The following is a 28,000-nucleotide window of genomic DNA, read 5'->3' on the forward strand; positions in this document are numbered from 1 at the left end:
ATTGGCTTAAGCTTTTGAGTGAATGTAGGTCTAACTGGATATGTTGACGGGCTCGGACTTGGGCTTCCCATTGGGGATCTCCCCCAGTGAAGATATCGGGCTACTGCTACATGCTCCCAACAAATGGTATCATTGTTAAAATTATCTGAATAGGAAAGTTTCCTAATTCAAGTTTTAATAGGTTTCCTCCTTGAATGGTTTTCTAGTTGGAAAGGGTTTCCTAATTGGAGAAGGTTTCCTAATTGGAGAAGGTTTCCAAAAAAGAGGCTTGCTAATTTGGATCTAATTGTTGCCTATATATAAAATGGGGATGTTATTTGTGAATATCATCAAAGTGGAGCTTCTGCTTGTGAATTACACCCTAAAGATATCCGAGTGTGTTTGAGCGATTAAATCTTGTGGTAAGATTTGTTAACTCTTCCGTGAGATTGAGAGATTATTTGGTGAGGAATTGTGGGCTAAATACTGTTTGATTTGTTGGGTGTAATTGGGGCTTGGGAAACACCGAATGTGTTTGAGTGACTCAAATGTGGTTGTAATTTCCAATGTATCGCTTGATCTATAGTGGAATTCGTTGTTGCTCTCTTCGTAAACGTAGGTAACTACGACCGAAGCAAGTAAATCTGGTGTCAGATTTATTTTCTTGTTCTTTCTATTTAATATTCGATCACTTGCTTCCTCAATAAATGATATCAGAGTCGATGGTTGATTGGTGGCCCACTCCCAATCTGTTCTGGTGTTTGGTGAATATCTCAAGAAAGAAATCTCATGATCGACGCTTGTTTCGAGTGGAAATTGCCATCACGGTTGGTCTGGCGAAAATAGACCATGGACAGTTGGTCTGGTGACGCGAGATAAAAATCATGGGTGATGTAATTCCAAGTTAGCAGTTGATGATAGTTGTTGTGCATAGTTAAGGGTGCATTGCAACGACGTGGAGTTTCAACTTGAGATATGTTAATGTAGAAGGATACTTGAATCAAAGGGGAGCATACTTAACACTGAGCTTACAAGTGAGAGGGAGATTGTTGAAATAGACATGTGAGTTGTGTTAGGGAAGTCTCACATCGAAAATTTGGTGTTGTGTTGAGCAGTTAATATATCCAAGTTGGCCCATAACTCATTGTCTTAAGCTTTTGAGTGAAGGTGCGTCCAACTGGATATGTTGACGGGCTCGGACTTCGGCTCCCTATTGGGGATCTCCCCTGGTGAAAGTATTGGGCTACTGCTACGTGCTCCCAATAAATGGTATCATTGTTAAAATTATTCTCTTGTAACATCCGTTTGCAACCTCTATTTGTAACCTTCGTTGATAACCGTCAATTATAGACTTTACATAGCCACATTGTACTTTTCGGAGACCCCCCCGACAAATCAATCAAAATTTTATCTTTTCATTATCTTTAAGTTTTCTACATTGTACTTTCAATTTCCCTTAGTTGTAGATCCTTATGATTCAGGTAGATGTTAGTGCGCACCCATCTATCACGTCATCGATGAGACTCGGATGTGATATTTTGGTGTAAATTAGTACCGCCATTGACTAGTGTCTGGCAGAGTTGGTTCATATCAATTGTACTGCTTGGGTTTGTCGTTGATCAAATACCGGTATGGTTCAAGTTTGTAATATCTTTGTTGAAATATGTGGATTCCTTTTCTCGCCTAGATATCTCCTGTCCGGAATCATCACAGAACCTGGTCTCCTCTCATTAAAAGTCAAAAACCGACTTTCGGTGAAAGGTATTTCGTCGTGGGAGCAATTCCGGCGAAACAAAAACCTATGACTTTTTTATTTTTATTTTTTATCGTAGGAGATCTCTCTATTTAACCAATAGAACAGGGCTAAAAATTAAATGTAGCAGTCGTGCACTTGATCAGGAGAAAACATTCAAGTTATCATCGAATGTGTTGAAAGATTATCATTATATTTGTGAATTGAATGGAAAATTGACATGATTCACATGCAAAGATCCTCCGAGTAAAACCAAATTGAATAAAAAATGGAAAAAGAAAGTGTTTCTAATATCACTCTAAAATTTGACAAAAAAAAATTTCATTCCAAAAATGCAGTCGAAAGAACTGAGTGTCAGGCAATTTAGACTACTTTCTTATTGCAAAGCAAGTCGATCAATAATATCTCATCAATTATACCACCGTAGGGCAACGTCAATGAGACAAGCTTATACGTACCAGTTATAGGCTCAGGCTTGGGATACAGTGATGCATCATATCCAGGACGACAAGCATCAATCTCGGTACACGACCGACTCCCATCTCTCCGGTGAGATTCTCAAAAAGTGGTTCTCTCCTCTCCATGACCACCCCTTGCACACCGGTGGCCTCGTTCATAGCCGTGGTGGTGACGATCCCTATTGTGGTATCTCGCATCCCTCTCGTGATACCTATCGTGTTCACTCCAGCGGTTTCCACGTCTGTCCATGACGTCTCTCTTTAAGGACGAAATGCTTTCATGACCAGAGCCACACGACTGTATAAAGAGAGATGCAGAAAGGTGAGTGATGCACGACGAGAAAGGTTAAACCAGAGCGAAAGAGAGAGAGGTCTTGGATGCTAAGTATTGTTGAAAAATTTCAAAAGAAAACGGGGGTGGTTTTTTGATAAATTTAGTTTACTTTCTTTTGAGAAAACCGCCCACGTCTTACCCCCTCTCTCCCACGCCTCTTAGCCGTTCTCTTTTTCCATTTCTTTTGAAAAAATTACATAAAATCCCCTAAATACGAATCTACCCTCAACTTTTACCGATCGCTGGCCCTCCACTTTGTCAAAATGTGCAATAAACATGATTTTCAAGAGTAAGAAATGGACTGACCAAAAAAAAAGAGAGAGTAAGAAATGGATATTTTATTCGGTTTTTTTAAGAAATAATTAATCACGAAGTCCTCTGAAATTTGGGAGTAGCACAAATTGGCTCGCTAATCTTTTTAATATGACGCATCTTCCTTTTTTTCCATTTTTTGTAAAAGCAAGTAAAGAAAAACCAGAGTTAAAGAATAGGGTTATCTCTGCCACATGAGTTATAAATAATAGGATTAAAATTGGATTTCTAACCTGGGCATATAATTATAATTGATATTTCAAATTGTATGATGGGTCTGAAAATCAAATTTCTTCTACAACCTACAATATCATTTGAGTACCAATCCGACTCATCTATGAATTAATGTATTTAGTAATTAAAACTAAACAAAAATATATGAACCCGATATGCTTTCGGCAGGTTGAAAAGGGTCAAACGGAAACATATAAATTCCTAACTATTTTTCTTTAAGTATATTTAATATGTTTACAACTTTGACCTAGTTCAACTTTCATTCTGCACTAATTGAGTTTGAGTTTAGGGCCATGTCAGCTATATCTCAAACTAGTTCCATTGCCATCCTTACTCCACCCATTCACCAATATCACCATTTTCTTAAAAGTAAATTTTTTGTACTCGAAATTCATGAACACACTCTTGTCATGGAAACCAACGAATCCAAGTATCAACTATGAAGAATTGAAGAAATATAAAATTGGGTGGATTAGTTTATAACACTTCTAAAGCGCAAAAGGATTTTGTGAAATTTATCATTTTCGGTGAAAATAATGAAAAAAAATAGCTTTCCCTTTGACAAGTCATGGGCATCGCACATGTCAATAGAAAAATGGACGAAGGGTAAATAACTGTAGGAAAATGAAAGTTGATCGAGAGAGCGTAGCGTAACAATTAAAAATTCAGAAGTAGACATGCACTACCACTAAAGCTCATGGGAATTTTGTACAATTATTCCATCAAAGCTAACAAAACAGGTTGACTTCTCTACATAAATTCCCGAGTATCATCCTCCAGAAAAGAAGCCAACCGATGAGAGCGATGTGGATGCCATTGAGGAGAATGAAGAGGCCATCGAATTGGGAGTATGCTCCATCACCGCTTCGTGATACAACCTTCTTCTGTAGGCGGCGAGATTGGCATAATACATAGGGATGACCAGAGTTACTGATTTGGTGCATCGAGCAAAGGTAAAACATAAGCTGTAAATCAACTTCTGCAAGTGGTCAGAGCTAAACCCGTGCTCATCCTAGAGGATATGGTAATGGGTTGGGTTGCTCGTCCCAAGGCCGCCACAGTGGATGCACAGATAGAAGTAGAATGCAAAAGGATGCACAACTGTTGTGCCCACGACTGTCCCTGGCGGCATGTTACCTATTGGACCCCCATCGACATCTCTCTCCAAGAAAAGACGAGTTTGGTGGCGCAGATGCCATTGGTGTTTGTTTGTAAAACAAACAAAAAAGACTATTTTCGTGTCCCATATAGGAAAGAAAGGAAAGTTTTGGTCTATTTATAAGTTAAGGTATTATATTTTAGGATTAATATCACGAAAAACCCCAAATTGGTACAGCTATGACAATTTTACCCCAAACTATTTTTTTGATCACAAAAAACCAAAAACCGGTACACTTGTGACAAATTTACCCCGAACTATTTTTTCGACCACCAAAAATCTCAAATTGATATACTTGTAATAATTTTACCCCAAACTAATTTTTTAATATTATTATTTTTTCGAATTTTTTTATTAATTTTTTCTTTTCTTTTCTTTTCTTTTTTTCCTTTATCTTCTTCATCTTCAACCTCTGGCCGGTCGCCGGGCCGGCGACCGGCCATAGGCGAAAGCCAACGAGGTAGGCCCCGACGGCTGCTGGCGAGGCTCGGGCTAGTGGCGAGTTCGATCCTCGCTAGATCTAGCGAGGGCTCGGCCTCACCCAGCGTCGACAAGGTTGAGCCTCGCCAGCGGCCGGCGGGGTCGAGCCCTCGCTAGATCTGGCGAGGCTCGAACTCGTCGACAATTGGCAAGGTCGGCCTCGCCCAGCAACGGCGAGGTCGAGCCTCGCTAGCGGCCGGCGGGGCCAACCTCGCCGGCTTCTGCCTCTAGCCGGTCACCGGTCCGGCAACCGGCCAGAGATTGAAGATGAAGAAGATTTGGCGAGGCTCGACCTCGCCAGTTGCCGACGAGTTCGATCCACGCCAGATCTGGCGAGGGCTCGGCCTGGCGAGGCTCGACCTCGCCATTGCTGGGCGAGGCCGACCTCACCAGTGGCCGGTGAGGTCGAGCCTCGCCGGCTTCCGCCTCTGGCCGGTCGTCGGTCCGGCGACTGGTCAGAGGTTGAAAATGAAGAAGATGAAGGAAAAAAAGAAAAAAAAAAAGAAAAGAAAGAAGAAAAAAGAAATAAAAAATTTTGAAAAAATAAAAATAATATTAAAAAATTAGTTCGGGATAAAATTGTCACAAGTATATCAGTTTGGGGTTTTTGGTGGTCAAAAAAATAGTTCGGAGTAAATTTGTCACAGGTGTACCGGTTTGGGATTTTTTGTGGTAAAAAAAATAGTTTGGGGTAAAATTATCACAGCTGTACCAATTTAGGGTTTTTCATGGTATTAACCCTATCTTTTATTGTAAATGGAGAAAAATGGGTGAATGTGCTAGACCCCACAATACCCGCGTGCGGGTGCGCGATTTTAATGTGCACTTAGCACTTGGCTCGCTACAGACAAAAATAAGCCTTATCAACAATCTATTTTTATTTATTTATTTATTTTTAATGATTGTTATGACAAAACTGTCCGTTTTAGGACACAAAAAGATATGTCCAAAATTGACAATTTTCATGCTCGAGAGTTATGTCTGAATTGCAACTTTTCGGACATGAATGGTTGTGTCCAAATGGCGCTTTTCAAACACGAAGGGCTATGTCCGAATTGCAATTTTTCAGACATGAATGGGTGTGTTCGTATTGGCAGTTAGACAACAATATGTGTGTTCTATTTCCTTAAATATATTGGACAATTTTGTTCAATAGACAGAAGATTCAGAACTCCCTTTCATTTTTGTCTTCCTTAAAAGAAAAACAAGACAGCCATTTTCTCAAATATTTTGAAGAGAGTTTTAGGAGAAATATTGGAATTGCTATACAGTATTCTCATTGTGACTTTGTTGTATCCGGAAGGGAATTTGCTAGTAACGTATGGCAACTTTGTAGGGCAAATTGATCCTAAATGAGAGTGATTACACGCCTCAAAGTCCGACTACATTCCGATTCCATTTTCTACGAACACATTTTTTTCCCAACAGATGCGCCACCGATGATCGTGATGGTTGACTTTTAATCATTCTCGGAGAATGCCAGCCATCTTCAAATCATGCAATTCTTCATTTAGGACCATATTGAATTGGCTTTCGCTGACCCCATCATGGAATAATACGAGTTTCTCGGGCCTAACTCGATTCAGACGGGCATATGTCTGGACAAGCTCCAGATAGATCTCCCCGATGTTGACAATTTTCTCTTGCCAGTGGAGTTCAGGTTGCACCCTTGCAGCATAGTGATCGTCAGTAGGCCAGTTGACGGTACCGACGATTGCAACAAATGACGGACCGATTGTGTTATGCAATGCGGGATGGTTGACATCATCACCAACGAACATCAGATGCCCCTTGTCGTTGATGTGCGGGAATGGATTGAATAGCTCCATATTGCTGCCCCCAAGCTTGGCATTGATTTTGAGGGCCAGATTTGCTAGATACCGATTGTTCGCTTTAACGGCCTGCTTGGAAAGGCAATACGTCTCAGAGCATGCATATGAAGAACAAATCAGCCACATTTGTTTCACACGATTGCAAGGAACACAATAAATATCTCAGTATGACAAACATACAACAAACGTCCATCACTAATCAATTACAGGAAGTACGTGCAACATCCCCGGAACATTCCCATGGTGAACTCACCAGCATCTCGCCACATACATATATATGTACATTCAATTTTCAGTCACATATAAGAAGCATATACAGAGAACAATGTGCAAGGAACAATTCAATTTCAGGCAAGGGACTCTTGAATAATTTCTAAAATAGATCGAATCAGATTGATCTCGTATGAACACTAATCGCACATCTAAATCAAAACATTGAGAAGTGAAACCTAAGTGTATAACCACCGGACTCATACTCGATGAAAAAAAAACAAAACTCAAGTAAACCTTATACGACAGAGACGACAATCAGTCAAACAAACACGCTATTCTCAATCAAAATCTAACAGTAAATGCTCCCTGATCTATTTCAGGAAATATAATCAAACATTCGTTAAGCACTTCAGTCAAAGGATCTAGATGCAGCTAGGAAACAAGGATTCACATCCGAACCATCACAACATCATCAGGACAGGCTCAAGTCACCAACAGATCCTCAATTGGAGGCTATTTTCAAATAAACCACAACAAAATTTCTCAGCCTCAGCTTTACACAAAGACGATCCGAAGATAGAACATGAGTCGAAGGTCATCATACCTTAGAGTTTCAGCTTCGGAAGATGAAAAACGATATATGAAATCAAAAAGATCGGTGAAAGCTGAGTTCGATGCTCTTCTCTCGATTCTCTGTTTAGAATGGCCCCTCTTCTTACCCCAGCTGCTTCGTTGATTTTCTTCTCCGCTCGCGCATTCCTCCTCGTTGACCAATTCTGTAGGCAACGTGAGAGAACTGAAATTCGCGTATTCCACGGGGGAGAGGGGACCGGGTCTTCCTTTTCATAACTCGTATGGGCTCCCCCCTTTTGGGCTCCTGCCAATTAAAATTCTTGAGCAATAATGGGCTTGGGATCCAAGTCAGCGACTGGTTAAGCTTTACAAAAAACTCGGGTCGGTTCCATTTTATATGTTATTTATTATTCATTTCTACATTTGCCGTGAAAGAAGGGAAGGCTCTGAAGCATTAAGGCCAAAGAAGAGGTGGACAAGTCTTGTGTTGCAGCATCGGAATCGACAGCTACTTTTAATTGTGTCATATATGTATCGGCAATATCGGCATTCCTCCTTTATAAGTCAAGAATGCTTCACTATCTGGTCAAGTTATCAAGTTCTCGTCGGCCAGACGATTCACTGGCGAAGATTATCCCCGGTCATGTTCAAAACTGCCCCTTGGGACAATCATCTTTGACATCCCCATGCCTTGCATCTATTCCATGATAAGACCATCGTACAATACTTTCTTGAGCACACAAATTATTGGCAATAGTCTATAAACTTGAAAAATAGATGGAAAATAGGCTATAACTTCCAAAGGTATATTTGAGCGAAGATCAATTCAAACTAGCCAAGAATCGATACGACGCACTCCTTGGTCGAAAATTGATGGCGACAGAGTATTGTCAAACCAAAGTTGGTCCAGCAAGAATAACGTGGTCCGATCGCTTGGTTAAAAAAATCCCCATTCCAGATGTTTTAGGACTCAGGATAGTCACATAAATGACGTTTATGACGATTCCTGGCTCTATAGAGATTATTTTGAATTATCAGATCGATTAATGAGAGAAATCTGGTCAGTTATTCAATTATAAGATTGATTAATGATTATCCTCACCAGCGGCACTGCAGGGCTCCTAATTCCTTGTTCGCGCCACTAACGCTTCCTCAAATCGAACCACAAAGGTGTCACCGGACATGCCAAAAAAGTCGGAAAATAAGGAGTGGCTTTGTTTCCACTAGGCAGCGGTAACTTGGTATCCGAAAATATTGAAGGAATGTCAAGCTTAATCCAGGCCTGAAGAATCCAGGAAGGGCCGTAAAAAATGCCAGAAGTATTCTCGTACATATGCAGAGAAGCATGGGTCAATCCCCCTATAAAGGACAGCCAAGGGTAGTCGTCGAGTAGATTTTTTTTTAATTTTTTTTCCTTTTTTTTTTCATTTTCTCTATGGACGACGAGCGGTCCGAAAACATTTGTTAAGTATATTTAATAAAAAATCATGTCCTATGATGTTGAATGCATTAAAACTGAAAAAAAATTATATATATATGGAACAATTTTTAGTAAAATCCTCTTATTTATATTCTCCAAGATTTAGAGGACCATGCTGAGCTGATCGAACTCCCCCCTTCAATAAACTCTTTTACATTAACATCATAAAAAATGGAAAGAAGTACGTACCACTGAATGGATGCGTAAGAATTGGCAGAAGTTTTACTAAATAGCCTTCATCATCTTGCAGACCGAATGCACAATCATGCAAAAATCGTGCATGACGACAAAGGAATTTTCTCGACCACCGAAAGAACTAAGAAATTATTCATTTCCTTTTCCTTTGATATGCATATAAGTGCTTCCAAAATTGAATTTTTTCTCAAATATTTTTGATTGATACGCAGGAAATTTGTAATTTCGAACAACCCACTTATCCAGATAAATCAAACGAAATGAATTCAACACAGAGCTTGTTCAATTGATTGCTCTGACCGGCCATGCATCCTCTTAGATGGTTGGGCAAGAAAAGAGGTGACAGAGTAATAATCATTCACGAAATACTTCAATCTTTCGCCAACGAGTGTGTCGGCACATTTGTTAAACATATTTTAGTTAAAAAAAAAACTCAACCATTCAAAGTATCGCCAGCAAAAAAGAGAAACAGCCAATGTGTTGGCATTTCTTGATTAGTTATTCAACGGGAAATATACAAAAAAAAATCATAAGCTTATTGTAATCATGAAAATTCAGTCATAAATCTTTTGCTTTGTGTCAATTCATTCCATCTGGCCAATTTTGGCTGGCCAACGCTAATGTGGATAATTTTTAATAATGTTTTATTTTTTGGAATTATTTATTTATTTTATTTTATTTTTTCCTTTTTATTTTTATTTTCCTTTTCTTTTTTCTTTTCTTCCTTCTTTTTTTTTCCCCATAGTAGGCGAGGGCCATGGGCAAAGGTGGCCTTGGCCGCAGCTAGCCAGGCCATGGCAGCCTTCGGCCCGCGGCCGGCGAGGCTAGGTGAGGCTGCCTTGCGCCCATATCGCGAGGCGCGGCCATGGGAGAAGGCGGCCATGGCCTCGTCGGCCACTGTGGGGGAAAAAAAAAGAAAAGAAAGAAGAAAAGAAAAAATAAAATATTATTAAAAATTATCCACGTCAGCGCTGGTCGTGCATGTAGGACGGTCACCGCCCCCATCCAAAATTAGCCGGATGGACTGGACTTGATACAATTGCAATAGATTTATGACTGAATTGACACAATTACAATAAATTTAGGAAGATTTTGGTAATTTTCCTGCTCCTCTATATGGAGAGGGAGTAAAGACGGGCCTTATAAAAGAACTTTGGCCTTCATTATTGTGTGGAAAATGTTAAAAATTGCCTCTTAAGATATTTTTAAATGGTCACCCATTGTGCTATGAAAACATAACGATTTTTTTTATCGAAGTAAGCAAAACATGCATTACTCAATTTTCAAAGTGTATAGATACGCGGTATTACCGTGTTCAATGATCATGACTATTATCTTTAAGATATTCATGAATAACACCCTTATTATTATTTTTCTTTTTCTTTTTTCACGTATGTGTTGCTCTTAGGTCCTATAATCAAAACTCTTCATTCGATCCGATTTATTGCACTTCTCCGATTGATTCCAATATGAACACTATCAAGTATCAACAATACTTTCCCCTGAAAATATTCACTAATTTGATCAACTATTCCTTCACTGCCGTACCAAAAGGAAGCTGTACAGTAACAGGAACTTTACACCAACATCACATTTCCCCTCCACCGGTTTGGAACTCTCAAAACGAGTAAATTGTCTTATTCACCTGGGATCAAATGATCCTGACCAGTGACCGTCGACCGTAGACCGAACGTCAATGCAGCCGTGTGCCTAGCGTTGGTTGAGGCTGTTCCACAGGGACTCGCAGCGCCGTCGGGCAAACCCGACTCTTTGCTTCTCTAGGTCGTAAACCACCTCAAAACCCTGTTGCTGATAATTCCCCATGGTTGCCTCGGGCCTGCCTTCCGCCTCGGCCTCATCCCCACCGTTCATCACCATCAAGCACCCAACTCACGACCGCCTCCTGCTGCCGTTGCCGCCGTCCATGAAGTCGTAGAAATAATTCCTCCTGGGAAGCACCACCTCTGGACCCCTGCCCCCACGAAATGCAATGTAACAGGAGGCGCGCTCGTCATTGCGTCGTTGTCGAAGTAGCGGCACGGGCTCAGCCCGGTCTTGTCTTCTATTTCTCTCGCTTGCTTATGGACTTGGCTGAGCCGTCGCTCAAATTTGGCGACCATCGAGCCGTACAGGCCCGCAGGCAGCATGGTGAATGTCGTCCCCGAGTCGACCACCATTCTGCCATTCCCGTGGCCGTCCACAGCCCTCAATTTTTCCGTCGCCGGAATATGCTTCCGGTCCACGGATATCCCCTGCAGCCCGATGCAGTAGAAGTACGGATGCTTCGGGTTGTCGAGCATCTCGGCGGCACGAACTCCCCGCCTCGTCGTTGCTATACGCTTTCTCCTTCCGCCCTCAGATGAGAGGGCTCGGCCGGCAAACTCGGTATGGAAATGGAGTGGCGATACAGGGTGGCAGTGAAGCTGCCGTCTCCGTCGGCATAGTAAAAGGATGGGCAAGAGAAGGAGGCAGAGTCTGGAGATTTTGTTGGACTCAAGGGGGCAGCAAGCAGCAGCGCAGAGGTCGGAGGAGGAGAGAGAGGAGTGAGCGGCCGCGCATGCAGGTGGAGGAAAGGTTGAGGGTAACGACGGGGTTGTGGCGGTTGGGGTTGGGGTTGGGCTTGCCCTCGCAGAGGATGCAGTTGAAAGGAGCGCAAGGGAACCAGACGAGGTCGCTGCTAACTGTCCATGAAGATGTAGTTCAAAGCTACGTTGTCTTCTCGCTGTAGCCGAAAGCTTGAACGATTTGAATATTGATTGAAGCATTCATTGCCGCGGCTCCTCAGCGTTCCTGAGACGTGCATTTCTTGCTCTGCTTCTCTTTATTCTCCGGCGGTGAGAACTGAAGATCTGAGATCTCGTCTAAAAATTTCCATCGCCAGTTGTGGTTCTGTTCGTAGACGGTGGTGAGGGCTCCGGTCACCAAATCGAGCGTCACTGATAACTCCCGATTATACTCTGTTTTGATGAATGGAAAAGAACCGAAATGATATACTCTGAATCAATCTGGAATCGACTCCATCCATTCGAGTGTATATTTTTTAGCAATTGCAGACATCATAGGCTGATTTTTTTTAGGATTTGGTCTCTAATCAAGGGTCACTGTGCTTTTCTGTCATTCCTTCACTGATTGCATATAACGTGCTTGATAAAATGCCTCTGAGAATATGAATCCAAATTGGTCCGAGATTTTGCCTGACTAGAAAATGTGCTCAACATGTTGATATAGATAGCTTAGCGGTGATTGATTTGTTATAGTCCCAACTTAATCTCACTCATATTCATCATCACCGAAGACGAATCTGATCATTTCATTTTTGATCCTTTGGTGCTCGGTGTGCTCTCGCTGTGATTGAATGGCCGCCGTCGGAGAGGAGAACAAGCCAAAGTTATTAATGTGCACCATGGCCGATCTCTGATTGTTCCATATTATATTAGTCGGCTCGCCGGCGACGATGGCTATGGCGTCGGTCTGGTGGTCGAAGGTGATGCTACTTGGACTTGCAAAGTCCATCCTCGATTGTGATACGCGGACCGGGCTCAAAGGCCTGGCCTGCGTCCTCATGAAATCCTTGTTAGGCATTATCCGCATTTCTAAATAAATAAAAATAAAAATAAAAATAAATCCGAAAAATAGAAGAAAAATTAGAAAATTGGTTAGAAAAATAAATCTTTTTAGGTTGTTAGATTTTAGCATTACAATTAATTTATTTTCATTTATATAATACGTACGAAAATTCATGACTTTCTCTAGTTTGTTTTTTGGTCAGATACTTTCTCTAGTTTAGATATAAGAAATTTAGTTTCTTTGGAAAATTGAATTTGATTTGAACTAAGCTCATGGAGGTTGCTGTCCCGGGCTTAATAACGAGGCTGTGTCATATTATGTGCTCGACTCTTATCAGGCTACCTTACTGCACTTTACCTTTTTACTCGCTCTTCATTACTTTCTTATACCAATTGATTGTGATTCTTTTATATTGTTTTCCTATGTTGTGATTTGCTTTCTTTAGCCGAATGGTTAGGTTACCGTTTCTAGGATCATAATAAACACCAATAAAAAATCTCATGGACACCTAGCAGGTGAGATCTTAGGATTCATAGTTTTGTAAAAAGACTGCTTGGACTAACAAATAATCAAGTTTAGGTATCGAAGAGCATTAGTTAGATAACTAGCGTAATCAAGTCCCCGACCCTACATTTCTGGTTGTGTAAGAAGTGAGGTATGCTCCTATAACTCATTTGGTTTCTAGCCCACCCCACTAGGCTAGTAGCGACTCCTCATTTATAATTCTTCTAGGATTAATTGAAACTAAAATTGACTATTCAAATGTCGCGCAAGGTAAGGTTTTAGGAGAACCCGTGCCGATTGAGGACCGTTGGTCCACCTTTGGCATTACTTCTAAACCCGTCCTTTCACCGACGGAAAGAGGGTGATGACGATTAGGTCCTTTGTTCTTCTTTGCATAAATAGGATAGACCATCAAGCCATTGTTCAAGTGAGACCCATCATTAACTCAAATCAGCAAACAATCGCAGCTTCACCGCCAAGTTACCACCTGTCCAATGCGATTTGTACATAGTGGAAAAATTCCGGATCCATCTACAGTTTGCTGCACGAGATACTGATAAAACAATGTTGACACCTAAATTTTGGCTCACCATTTGAAAATATTTGCACAAAAATTACGGATTAATTTTTAACCTCTAAATAAAAAATAATATATTTAGATGGCATAGCATATAGATAGTAGAAGCATTTTCATCGGCTCATAAGGTTGCATTCAAATTGGACCAGCGACGAATGGATTCAAGTGAGGGAAATTCCGAGTTAATTTGGGCTAAGTCCACAAGAATGTGGAATTCAGCCAAGCCCGTTGAATATTCACCGTAATCTCAAAAATTGCATGGGCGTTGCACCTGTCAAGCAAATTGAGAAATCTTTATTCTTTATGGAAGTTAATTGATCCATCAAAATTTTGATGAATAAAGAAAGCGAGCGAGAGACGAGATCAGCAAGATATTAAACACTGAGCTGGAGGTGGGTGCAAAAGGTAACGAGTGGAGATAATGGCTTACGGAGATTTTGGGAAGAATTTTCGCAAGCTGGACTCCATTGAATATTATTATTTGCACGATACGAAGAATATATTTTGATGATCAAGTAAGTGGAGCCCGGGACATTGGCTATTTAAGGAGCGTACACGGACATGAAGAGGAGGCCACAAAAATTGACATACACGGCCACCATCGAGAGAAAAAGAAAATCGTGAAGAGAAAAACAGGGAGAGAATTCACGGCCAGAAGAGAAAAATCGAGAAAAGGAGTCGAGAGCTGGGAGCTTGAAGGCATGAGCGAGCCCCAATCGTCCAGGTAATTCTTGCAGGTTCCTCGGCCACACATTGCAACCTTCTCGACGCCCCCAGTCCAGATCACCGTCCTGGCTTGGCGTCCCCAGCCTTGTCACGCCCAGCACTGCTTCACAATCGCCGCGTCGGACACGAGCTGCATCCTTGCGAGCCACGCCACACCGCTCCTTGCTGCCTCTGCATGATTGGTCCTGTTTTGCGCTCACCCCACCTGATCCGACGAATCTCCGACGCTCCAAGCAGCCACGTTCAGTTCTTCTCTCTTGCAGGTTTTGACCTTCCAGCCCGGCGATCTGCATATTCCTGCCTTATCTCACCGTGAACACCTTGGCATCGTTTGTACATCTCGTTCAAGCATTGTACCGGTGACCCTTGGTGGGAATCTTAACCGAGCATCAAAGCGGTGGTCACGTGGTCAGAATTCTTGAGCATGCAACGTGGGTTCTAAGGGAATAAGAAGAAGACAAACCGGCGGGAAAGTCTAGCATTCGCCCACTGAGATTGTTCAGTCAATCTCATTCGTGGGAACAAATCCCTTCGTATTAGGATGATCGGTTGCGATCCGGTCCGGCTCCAAAGGTGAAACTGGGGAACCGGAAATGGAACGGATCACTTTTTTATTTTTTTCCCACCACAACGAAAGAGAGTGACAAATTTTCAACCGTATTGACGAAACGACGATGAGTGAAGATTTATTGTGGTGCTGGGAAAGTTTAGTTCACATTTTACGAACTTTTTTGAAGAAATTAAAAATAAAAAAAAATATATGTAGTCGGTCTGGTCCGGACCGCCACGACACCGGTGTGTTTCACTTTTAGACGGTTTCACTTTTAGGAACCGGGAACCGAACCGACACTCTCATAAATCGGATCAAACTGGCCGATCCAGTCCGGTCTAGGCGGTTCCTAGTTTGGGCAGTCTGTTTTGCACACCGCTACTTCGCATCCGTTGTCATCGTGCCAGCCACTTGCCCTTCGACTCCACGAGCCCGTGAGTCACCGCTACGTTCACCATCGATATGCACTCCCCGGCCAGACACCATCATTAGCCAAGTTGCGAGCAAATGCGAGGCAATCTTCCTTGGCTAAACCACCACCGCCGGCCACCATCGTCCCGTGTCGTCCATCGAGTTCGAATTTGAAAACATTATTTGCGAAATAGGTAATAATATTTTTCCAATTTGTTATTCTTTATTTATTGCCTAATTTTCATCATCGATATCTAACCGGATTCCTTTGAGTGATGAGGCATTATCAATTAGGATTTATTTCCTAATCCGCAACGTGATAAAAGTTTTTGATTCTATCCGTAAGCATTTAGATATAATTATTGGATTATACGATTCAAAAATCGATATCTTGGATGTTTTCTGTTGATTGAATACATACTTTGATTGATTGGATGTCATCTAGAGAATGTGTTTCCCTTTTTCCGCGATTTCTGGGAATCCGTTTCAGTCATGCCCCAACCGCACAGGGCCCGAAGTTGTTGGACTTGGTACCATGCTTTTCCCGTTTTTCCGTGATTTCTGGGAATCCCTCTGTGCTTGTCCCTCCCCAACCTCCATCTCCCACCTTAGAAACCTTGTACGGGATCCTCGCCGTCGTCGATCTTTCCTCTGTCCTTTTGTTTTGTTAGTCTGTATCTGTTCTCGTCGCTGCCCGATGTTATAAAAGGAGGACCTGCGCGCAACACTTGGAGCAAATATTAACCGAGAACGATGCCTCCATCACTGGCCCAGTGGCTCTGCCTCGTGGCCGTGATCTGGCTCCAGACCATCGCTGGGACGAACACCAACTTCCCGGCATACTCCTCGCAGCTCAAGCAAGTCCTCTCCATCTCCCAGGTCCAGCTCAACAACCTCGCCTTCGCCTCCGACGCGGGCAAGCTCTTGGGGTGGTTCTCGGGGATCGCTGCGGTGTACCTCCCGCTCTGGCTCGTCCACCTGGTGGGCGCGTTGCTTGGGCTTGTCGGGAACGGCATCCAGTACCTCTTCGTGGCTGGCAAGGTCACCTCGGTCTTGTACCCCGGGATGTTTCTCCTCGCCGTCCTCGCCGGGAACAGCATCTGCTGGATCAACATGGTGTGCGACCACGTCCCGCTCCACCGCCAGCTCGCCGTCGGGCTCACCACCAGCTACCAAGGGCTGAGCGCCAGTGTCTACACGGATATAGTTGACGCCGCACTCAACAAGCGCGGCGGGACTGGGGCTAGAGCTAAAGCATATCTGCTTCTCAATTCAGTCCTGCCAATGGCCTGTCGCTAGCCACCGCGCCTTTTGTTCGGGTTGTCAATGCAGACGGTCCAGGGGCGGGCAAAAATGCGCACGGCAGGTTCATAATCCTATTCATCATAACGATCGCGACCGGAATTTACGCGGTGGTGAGCAGTATGGGGTCAGTGTCGGGAGCGTTACCGGCGGTGTACAATGCGATGGGGATGGGCATCTTCCTCCTGATCCCCATCATTATACCGCTCGCGGAATGCGTCAAGCACGTCCTAGCCCGCACCGAGAAGAGCGTACACGACGTGGTGACCGAGCAAGAGAACAGCGACCACGGCGGAGACGAGAGTGGCCTCAAGTCAGAGGCCCATCCCCAGGTTGGCGACCAAGAAGAGGCGGTTGTTGTGGTTCCCCCAAGTGAAGAAGTGGCAATTACTGGCGTCAGAGAGGAGGTTGGAGCCAGAGTGATGGTGAAGCGAGTCGAGTTCTGGCTCTACTTTTTCGTGTACCTGTTCGGGGCGACGCTCGGGCTCGTGTTCCTCAACAACCTGGGGCAGATTGCCGAGTCCCGCGGCAGCTCAAAGACGTCGTCGTTGGTCTCTCTCTCGTCATCGTTCGGGTTCTTCGGGCGGCTGATACCGTCTCTCTTCGACTACCTCTTCAAAAGGTAATCAGGACCGCCATCTCTCCTTTGTTAGTGTTTCAATTAGCGTTGTTAGATTGTCAACTGAGCGTGGGTGGAGTTCATCAACTACTCCAGAGTTTGAAGTGGACGGACAACCATGGCATTTGCACGTAAATGTCTTGCTTGATCGGGTGTGGACTTTAAGTCTAGACTTCATGGCATTCAGCATTAATTGTCCTTATTTCCTAGCTAGTGAAAACACATGCGAGCCGGGCCGCTCTGAAGGCAGGAGGGACTGAAGCCTGATAAGAGAAGAGATTTCTACAAGAGATGTTAGGCACGTTCTCCATAAGAGATTTCTATGCATACGAAGATAAGATATTGTTCAGTGCATGTCGATAATAAGAAGCTGTTTTCACGTATGTGCTTGTATCGGATGACATAATATTACATTACTCGAAGAAATTCGCCGTATGAATTATCGCTGTCTTGCATTTTTGTCCGTCCACTTTTAGGTGAAAAGTTGGCTCTTTTGTTCCAATGTTGGAGCGAGGATCAATGTCTGTTACATTTGAACGGACACTAAAGCTTTTGGGACAACGTTCTTTAACGTCCTGAGACTTTAAGTCATGGTCCAAAAGCTAAATCATAAAGTGAACATTTTTCTTTTTCTTCCTGTTTCAGCAGAAAGTACGTGGTGTCGAGACCGGCATCAATGGCGTGTATCTTGATGGCACCGATGGTCGGTGCCTACTTCTGCTCCTCAGCCCTGCCACGGCGGCGCTCTACGTGAGCACCGCCATCATCGGCACATCACCTTTGGGGCCATCACGTCCATCTCCGTGGCGACCACCAGAGCTCTTCGGGACCAGGGAACCAGGCGTGAACCAAGATGACAAGCGTCGTGCTATAACACTCCATCCCCATGCACTTCCCGGGAAGTGCATGGGGATGGAGTGTTATAGCACGACGTTTGTCATCTTGGTTCACGCCGAAGTTCTTGGTCCCGAAGAGCTCGGTGGTGGTCGCCACGGAGATGGACGTGATGGCCCCAGTGCAGATGCCGATGATGGCGGTGCTCACGTACCACAACATCCTTGTCACCAACATCCCGATTGGGTCCTTCGTCTTCGGATACGCCGCGGCGTTGCTCTACCGCAGCCGGCGAGGCGGCGACGGGAAGTGCATGGGGATGGAGTGTTATAGCACGATGTTTGTCATCTGGGGATGTCTGTGCTTACTCGGGACTGTCCTAGCTTTAGTCTTGTACGCACGTACGCGCAAGTTTTATTCAAGAAGTATAGAGAAGTAGTAGCTAACTAAACGAATGCACTCTTCAATACGAGTTAGGATATACACCTTTTCTTTTATTTTGCCAAATATCTTCGCTCAAGGAAAAAAATATTCCTGGACATATATGTATGTGTTATTGATCGAGAAATCGGCATTATATAATTCACCTAATCTAAGATACAAGTGTTTTTTTTGGTCGGAATCTAAAGTGCAAGTTCAATGTGCGGTTTTTGAACATTGGGGTATTAATCGGACTGTTACCATGTCACTAAAAGAAAAACACAAGTATTGCATTGACACGACTTATGATACTCGACTCGATAATTCGATACGATGGCCAAATAGTCTTACGGGCCCACATGATAATGCACATGACTACTAAGATACTTTAGCGTGGACGCAATTTCTCTTTAAATCTTAGGTAATGAATTATGAGCAATATGATATATTATTCATTGCTTTTCAACCGTACTAATTTGTCGAGTGATAATTCTTTGTGTTCGTACCTCACAGCATTATCCTAAAAAAAACTGATCTTTTGACTCATTGACTATTGTTTTTATGCTGCTCGCTTGAACAGGACAATAAAACGTGCCACGATTCCAACCACAACATACAATCCCAACTAGAAAATCGAATTTGCACTGACAAATACCATATATATGTCTCGATGAGATGCACTCGCCACAATTTTATTTCTCCCTAGTAAGCTCGAAATGATTCATAAGAAAGTAATAACGATAGCAAAACTCATATAACCTTACGAGGCATTACGCGTGCTCGATTTGGATATACTAGGTTTTGAGATTCAAATCACGAAATATCTTCCGGCTATAATCGAGTCGGGGATCACGTTCCTTAAACGTGCGTGCATATCCACGAGATCAATCGAGACGAAGAGCTCGGTTATCATTTGATCGCGATATTGAGAGAGTGAGAATTTTTGGACTCTGACTTATGTGCATGAGGCTGAGATTGAACCGTGGACCCGTCGGATATCTCCGACCCCAGCTCACGGGACCGCAAGCAGCCCCCCTCTCGTCCAAAGCATCTCATCCGTGACATCTCACTCCTGACGTCATAATTGATGTGATCTCCTCCTTGTCCCATCCCTTTTTTCTTAATTTAATTAATCTATTTATTGTTGCCTTTGGGAGTGCGTGTGTACAGGCCGGAACACAATTTGACATTTCACTAGGATTTAATTAAGCTACGTTGTTACGAGGCTTTATGTAGTTGCATGTCGTGTTATAGCAACATTTTGTTCACCCGGCGGACCGTATTATATAATGCGGAGCGAAAGGGACGGGATGATCGGATGTTTTATTTACATCATCTACGAAAATATTCGGACATAAATCGTTGTCGACCGTTAAATCATTTCCATTGGCTAATTATTTCGGGCGATATGAACGATTATTTTAGGGAAATATTTTTGCAAATCATTCATTTTCCGCGAAAATAAACGCATCTGTAAGTTATAATTTCACACTAAAATTCGGGAAAACTTGGTAATTTGAAGCCCATCATTCTATTGCCGCGCTACCTAAATTCAGGTGGGCAGTTGGCAAGAGTGAATATCTTGAAAATAAAAGTGTACCTAATGTATGTGATTGCGACGCCAAAGTGTCTCGATGAACATAGAAAACCGAGGCACACTTTATCATTCACTTTTATCTTTGTAAGGCGTGTAATTACTTGCTTTTAAAGTGGAAACTGTCCTCTCATCGAGCATCCTTTCACTCGTAAAATGTAAAAGGATTCTGCTTTTAAAGTGTACATGGTTCTTGATTTCGGCAAGTGAGGTCGTTTCGTTACGCCGATGGACGCGAGAGTTTCCGTTTCATGATCGCCCCGCGTAGAACGAAATTTCACAACGACGCGGTGGCGACTCGTTTCTCCGAAGGATGAAAAAGCACGTCGCGCGGAATCCTGCGAAACTTCTCCTTTGCCCCCTTTTTGCACAAAAGCTTTTATATGTGAGTGCACGACTAATAAAGAGACTTCAGGGAAAAAGAAAAGGGTTTAGCGGGAACAAAAATTGGCCTCGCATTCCTAATTCTCTAGGTATATTTTTATTTCCCATGAAAAGGGAATATCCTTCAAAATTTTTTCATTTTAGTGACCCTGAGGTCCGGATAATAACCGAAATGAAATCTTTTAAGAACATGCTTAGATCCACATTACTAATAAAGAGAATTTAGGTAAATGAAAAGGGTTTATTGGGACAAAAATTGGCCTCGTACCTTCAATTCTCTTGTATCTTTTTCTTCCCATCGAGAGGGAATACCCTATGTAAATTTTTTATCCCCAATGATCTCGAGATTGGGACGAGGACCGAGATAGAACATTTTAAGGATGTACTTAGGTCCGCATGACTAATGAAAAGACTTTAGGGGAAAAAGAAAAAGGGTTGAAGTGGGAACAAAGATTTATGTACCGTGGGGAGATGCGCTCCCGAAGAGGTAAATATATTTCCGGAAACCTAGATCGTTTTTAGTCTTGTGTGCTGCCTAGATTATTGTTTTCGCTGGAACGGCTTGGGAAAACATGTTGTTTTCGCTCCGAACAGGCAATATAATTGCACGAATACTTTGACAAGCACAAGCTATCGAGTCGAGATTTCATTTCCTCAATAGAGATTTGCACAAACTCTCTCGTCAGAACGAGTTTGCTTCCTTGCAGGAACCCGAGCGCCCCCCCGGCCCGCATAGGACGCACGCGAACCCTACTTCCTCCGTTCACACACGAACCCAACTCGACGCTTCGATGGACCCTGATGGGTTTTGTGAATAAATGGGCCGCCCATGATGGGCTAACCCAGCCCATTAACCTAGAAAGAGCCCATGAAAGAAAATAACCGTAAATGACAATTATTTCGTGGGAACAAAAGTGAGAAGAAGAAGAAAAACTTACCTGTATTCTGTAAGTGAATTTGGTTCACTATTACAAACTCTCACTCACTTGAAATCAAAAAGCGACTTTACTCGACAATTAAAGTAGGCAAAGGCCATAGGCGAAGGTGGCCTTGCCCACGGCTGGCCAGGCCATGTCCGCCTTTTCCCCTTGGCCGACGAGGTTGGGTGAGATTGTCTTGCGCCCAAATCGCGAGGCGCGGCCATGGGGGAAGGCAGCCATGGCCTCGTCGGCCATTGTGGGGGAAAAAACAAGGAAAAGAAGGAAGAAAAGAAAAAAGAAAAAATAAAAAAATTTGAAAAAATAAAATATTATTAAAAATTATTACATTAGCATTGGCCGTGCACGTAGGACGATTTATTGCACTTCTCCAATTGATTCCAATATGAACACTATCAACAATACTTTCCCCTGAAAATATTCACTAATTTGATCAACTAGTCCTTCACTGCTGTACCAAAAGGAAGCTGTACACTAACAGGAACTTTACACCAACTTCACATTTCCCCTCCACCGGTTTGGAACGCTCAAAACGAGTAAATTATCTTATTCACCCGGGATCAAATGACCCTGACCAGTGACCGTCGACCGTAGACCGAACGTCAATGCAGCCGTGTGCCTAGCGTTGGTTGAGGCTGTTCCACAGGGACTCGCAGCGCCGTCGGGCAAACCCGACTCTTTGCTTCTCTAGGTCGTCAACCACCTCAAAACCCTGTTGCTGATAATTCCCCATGGTTGCCTCGGGCCTGCCTTCCGCCTCGGCCTCATCCCCACCGTTCATCACCATCAAGCGCCCAACTCGCGACCGCCTCCCGCTGCCGTTGCTGCCGTCCATGAAGTCGTAGAAATAATTCCTCCTGGGAAGCACCACACTGGACCTCTGCCCCACGAAATGCAATGTAACAGTAGGCACGCCCGTCATTGCGTCGTTGTCGAAGTAGTAGCACGGGCTCAGCCCGGTCTTGTCTTCTATTTCTCTCGCTTGCTTATGGACTTGGCTGAGCCGTCGCTCAAACTTGGCGACCACCGAGCTGTACAGGCCCGCAGGCAGCATGATGAACGTCGTCCCCGAGTCGACCACCATTCTGCCATTCCCGTGGCCGTCCACTGCCCTCAATTTCTCCGCCGCCGGAATATGCTTCCGGTCCATGGATATCCCCTGCAGCCCGACGCAGTAGAAGTACCGAGTATCTCGGCTGCACGAACTCCCCGCCTCGTCGTTGCTAAACGCTTTCTCCTTCCGCCCTAGGATGAGAGGGCTCGGCCGGCAAACTCGGTCCAGCTCGAAAGAGTGAGACACCAAACAATAAGAAAACCGGTTGCCCAACAAGGGTTAACAAGCGAGCGAGCTGGCAAAGAGAGGGAGCCTCGGCTGAACCTGGCGACTCCGACCGGCTCTCCAAGGGCCGAGTGGGCACACCCGAAGGTGAAATTACGAAGGACTAAGGCAGGAGGAGATGTCGGGATGGAAATGGAGTGGCGATACAGGGTGGCAGTGAAGCTGCCGTCTCCGTCGGCATAGTGAAAGGATGGGCAAGAGAAGGAGGCACAGTCTGGAGATTTTGTTGGACTCAAGGGGGCAGCAAGCAGCAGCGCAGAGGTCGGTGGAGGAGAGAGAGGAGTGAGCGGCCGCGCATGCAGGTGGAGGAAAGGTTGAGGGTAGCGACGGGGTTGTGGCGGTTGGGGTTGGGGTTGGGCTTGCCCTCGCAGAGGATGCAGTTGAAAGGAGCGCAAGGGAACCAGACGAGGTCGCTGCTAACTGTCCATGAAGATGTAGTTCAAAGCTACGTTGTCTTCTCGCTGTAGCCGAAAGCTTGAACGATTTGAATATTGATTGAAGCATTCATTGCCGCGGCTCCTCAGCGTTCCTGAGACGTGCATTTCTTGCTCTGCTTCTCTTTATTCTCCGTCGGTGAGAACTGAAGATCTGAGATCTCGTCTAAAAATTTCCATCGCCAGTTGTGGTTCTGTTCGTAGACGGTGGTGAGGGCTCCGGTCACCAAATCGAGCGTCACTGATAAACCAGGTACTCCCGATTATACTCTGTTTTGATGAATGGAAAAGAACCGAAATGATATACTCTGAATCAATCTGGAATCGACTCCATCCATTCGAGTGTATATTTTTTAGCAATTGCAGACATCATAGGCTGATTTTTTTTTAGGATTTGGTCTCTAATCAAGGGTCATTGTGCTTTTCTGTCATTCCTTCACTGATTGCATATAACGCGCTTGATAAAATGCCTCTCAGAATATGAATCCAAATTGGTCCGAGATTTTGCCTGACTTGAAAATGTGCTCAACATGTTGATATAGATAGCTTGTGAGTGATTGATTTGTTATCGTCCCAACTTAATCTCACTCATATTCATCATCACCGAACACGAATCTGATCATTTCATTTTTGATCCTTTGGTGCTCGGTGTGCTCTCGCGGTGATTGAATGGCCGCCGTCGGAGAGGAGAACAAGCCAAAGTTATTAATGTGCACCATGGCCGATCTCTGATTGTTCCATATTATATTAGTCGGCTCGCCGCCGACGATGGCTATGGCGTCGGTCTGGTGGTCGAAGGTGATTGCTACTTGGACTTGCAAAGTCCATCCTCGATTGTGATACGCGGACCGGGTTCAAAGGCCTGGCCTGCGTCCTTATGAAATCCTTGTTAGGCATTATCCGCATTTCTGAATTAATAAAAATAAAAATAAATCCGAAAAATAGAAGAAAAATTAGAAAATTGGTTAGAAAAATAAATCTTTTTAGGCTGTTAGATTTTAGCATTAGAATTAATTTAGCTTCATTTATATAATACGTACGAAAATTCATGACTTTCTCTAGTTTGTTTTTTTTTTGTCAGATACTTTCTCTAGTTTAGATATAAGAAATTTAGTTTCTTTAGAAAATTGAATTTGATTTGAACTAAGCTCATGGAGGTTGCTGTCCCGGGCTTAATAATGAGGCCGTGTCATATTATTTGCCCGACTCTTATCGGGTTACCTTACTGCACTTTACCTTTTTACTCACTCTTCATTACTTTCTTATACCAATTGATTGTGATTCTTTTATATTGTTTTCCTATGTTGTGATTTGCTTTCTTTAGCCGAATGGTTAGGTTACCATTTCTAGTATCATAATAAACACCAATAAAAAACCTCATGGACACCTAGTAGGCAAGATCTTAGGATTCATAATTTTGTAAAAAGACTGCTTGGACTAACAAATAATCAAGTTTAGGTATTGAAGAGCATTGGTTAGATAACTAGTGTAATCAAGTCCTCGACCCTACATTTCTGGTCGTGTAGGAAGTGAGGTATGCTCCTATAACTCATTTGGTTTCTAGCCCACCCCACTAGGCTAGTAGCGACTCCTCATTTATAATTCTTGTAGGATTAATTGAAACTAAAATTGACTATTCAAATGTCGCGCAAGGTAAGGGTTTAGGAGAACCCGTGCCGATGGAAGACCGTTGGTCCACCTTTGGCATTACTTCTAAACCCGTCCTTTCACCGATGGAAAGAGGGTGATGACGATTAGGTCCTTTGCTCTTCTTTGCATAAATAGGATAGACCATCAAGCCATTGTTCAAGTGAGACCCATCATTAACTCAAATAAGCAAAAAATCGCAGCTTCACCGCCAAGTTACCACCAGTCCAATGCAATTTGTACATAGTGGAAAAAATCCGGATCCATCTACAGTTTGCTGCACGAGATATTGATAAAACAATGTTGACACCTAAATTTTGGCTTACTATTTGAAAATATTTGCACAAAAATTACGGATTAATTTTTAACTCCTAAATAAAAAATAATATATTTAGATGGCATAGCATATAGATAGTAGAAGCATTTTCATCGGCTCATATGGTTGCATTTAAATTGGACCGGCAACGAATGGATTCAAGTGAGGGAAATCCCGAGTTAATTTGGGCTAAGTCCACAAGAATGTGGAATTCAGCCAAGCCCGTTGAATATTCACCATAATCTCAAAAATTGCATGGGCGTTGCACCTGTCAAGCAAATTGAGAAATCTTTATTCTTTATGGAAGTTAATTGATCCATCAAAATTTTGATGAATAAAGAAAGCGAGCGAGAGACGAGATCAGCAAGATATTAAACACTGAGCTGGAGGTGGGTGCAAAAGGCAACGAGTGGAGATAATATCTTACGGAGAGTTTGGGAAGAATTTTCGCAAGCTGGACTCCATTGAATATTATTATTTGCACGATACGAAGAATATATTTTGATGATCAAGTGGAGCCCGGGATACTGGCTATTTAAGGAGCGTACACGGACATGAAGAGGAGGCCACAAAAATTGACATACACGGCCACCATTGAGAGAAAAAGAAAATCGTGAAGAGAAAAACAGGGAGAGAATTCACGGCCAGAAGAGAAAAATCGAGAAAAGGAGTTGAGAGCTGGGAGCATGAAGGCATGAGCGAGCCCCAATCGTCCAGGTAATTCTTGCAGGTTCCTCGGCCACGCATTGCAGCCCTTCTTGGACTTGGTACAATGCTTTTCCCGTTTTTCCGCGATTTCTGGGAATCCGTTTCAGAACCCAACCGCACAAGGCTCCAAGAGAGATCACTATATAAGCCCTTGTTGGACTTGGCACACACCCACCTCAGGGAACCATTAATGGGGGCTCAAAGGTGATGGCCTTCGCGTGATCACATGTCCATTGAAAAGACACATCGTCGATCTCTCGCTGCATCCCTCTCTGCTTGTCCCTCCCCAACCTCCATCTCCCACCTTAGAAACCTTGTACGGGATCCTCGCCGTCGTCCATCTTTCCTCTGTCCTTTTGTTTTGTCAGTCTGTTTCTGTTCTCGTCGCTGCCCGATGTTATAAAAGGAGGACCTGCGCGCAACACTTGGAGCAAATATTAACCGAGAACGATGCCTCCATCACTGGCCCAGTGGCTCTGCCTCGTGGCCGTGATCTGGCTCCAGATCATCGCTGGGACGAACACCAACTTCCCGGCATACTCCTCGCAGCTCAAGCAAGTCCTCTCCATCTCCCAGGTCCAGCTCAACAACCTCGCCTTCGCCTCCGACGCGGGCAAGCTGTTGGGGTGGTTCTCGGGGATCGCTGCGGTGTACCTCCCGCTCTGGCTCGTCCTCCTGGTGGGCGCGTTGCTTGGGCTTGCCGGGAACGGCATCCAGTACCTCTTCGTGGCTGGCAAGGTCACCTCGGTCTCGTACCCCGGGATGTTTCTCCTTGCCGTCCTCGCCGGGAAAAGCATCTGCTGGATCAACACGGTGTGCTACGTGGTCGCGATCGACAACTTCCCGCTCCACCGCCAGCTCGCTGTCGGGCTCACCACCATCTACCAAGGGCTGAGCGCCAGTGTCTATATAGTTGACGCCGCACTCAACAAGCGCGGCGGGACTGGGGCTAGAGCTAAAAGCAGCGCTAGCCACCGCGCCTTTAGTTCGGGTTGTCAATGCAGACGGTCCAGGGGCGGGCAAAAATGCGCACAGCCATTGGCAGGACTGAATTGAGAAGCAGATATGCTTTAGCTCTAGCCCCAGTCACGCCGCGCTTGTTGAGTGCGGCGTCAACTATATCCGTGTAGACACTGGCGCTCAAAATTTGGTAGATGGTGGTGAGCCCGACGGCGAGCTGGCGGTGGAGCGGGAAGTTGTCGATCGCGACCACGTAGCTCAGCTGGTAGATGGTGGAGTTCATCAACTAGTCCATAGTTTGAAGTGGACGGACAACCATGGCATTTGCACGTAAATGTCTTGCTTGATCGGGTGTGGACTTTAAGTCTAGACTTCATGGCATTCAGCATTAATTGTCCTTATTTCCTAGCTAGTGAAAACACATGCGAGCCAGGCCGCTCTGAAGGCAGGAGGGACTGAAGCCTGATAAGAGAAGAGATTTCTACAAGAGATGTTAGGCACGTTCTCCATAAGAGATTTCCATGCATACGAAGATAAGATATTGTTCAGTGCATGTCGATTATAAGAAACTGTTTTCACGTATGTGCTTGCATTGGATGACATAATATTACATTAGTCGAAGAAATTCGCCGTATGAATTATCGCTGTCTTGCATTTTTGTCCGTCCACTTTTAGGTGAAAAGTTGGCTCTTTTGTTCCAATGTTGGAGCGAGGATCAATGTCTGTTACATTTGAACGGACACTAAAGCTTTTGGGACAACGTTCTTTAACGTCCTGAGACTTTAAGTCATGGTCCAAAAGCTAAATCATAAAGTGAACATTTTTCTTTTTCTTCCTGTTTCAGCAGAAAGTACGTGGTGTCGAGACCGGCATCAATGGCGGTACTGATGGCACCGATGGTCGGTGCCTACTTCCTGATCCTCAGCCCTGCCACGGCGGCGCTCTACGTGAGCACCGCCATCATCGCCATCTGCACTGGGCCATCACGTCCATCTCCGTGGCGACCACCACCGAGCTCTTTGGGACCAAGAACTTCGGCGTGAACCACAACATCCTTGTCACCAACATCCCGATTGGGTCCTTCGTCTTCGGATACGCCGCGGCGTTGCTCTACCGCAACCGGCGAGGCGGCGACGGGAAGTGCATGGGGATGGAGTGTTATAGCACG

General features: G+C 44.1%; 3 pseudogenes; 1 reads left to right on the plus strand and 2 right to left on the minus strand.

Moving 5' to 3' along the window:
• Positions 1 to 3,839: 3,839 nt before the first annotated feature.
• LOC130139811 (protein argonaute 2-like) lies at positions 3,840 to 6,667 on the minus strand (annotated as a pseudogene).
• Positions 6,668 to 10,681: 4,014 nt separating this feature from the next.
• Positions 10,682 to 12,584, minus strand: LOC130139812 (probable aspartyl protease At4g16563; annotated as a pseudogene).
• Positions 12,585 to 15,923: 3,339 nt separating this feature from the next.
• Positions 15,924 to 27,998, plus strand: LOC130139619 (protein NUCLEAR FUSION DEFECTIVE 4-like; annotated as a pseudogene).
• Positions 27,999 to 28,000: the final 2 nt, after the last annotated feature.

The sequence above is a fragment of the Syzygium oleosum genome, unplaced genomic scaffold, assembly GCF_021117445.2.
Source record: "Syzygium oleosum isolate NSW1041296 unplaced genomic scaffold, Sole_v2.1 Sole_v2.13, whole genome shotgun sequence".
NCBI classification, from domain to species: Eukaryota; Viridiplantae; Streptophyta; class Magnoliopsida; order Myrtales; family Myrtaceae; genus Syzygium; species Syzygium oleosum.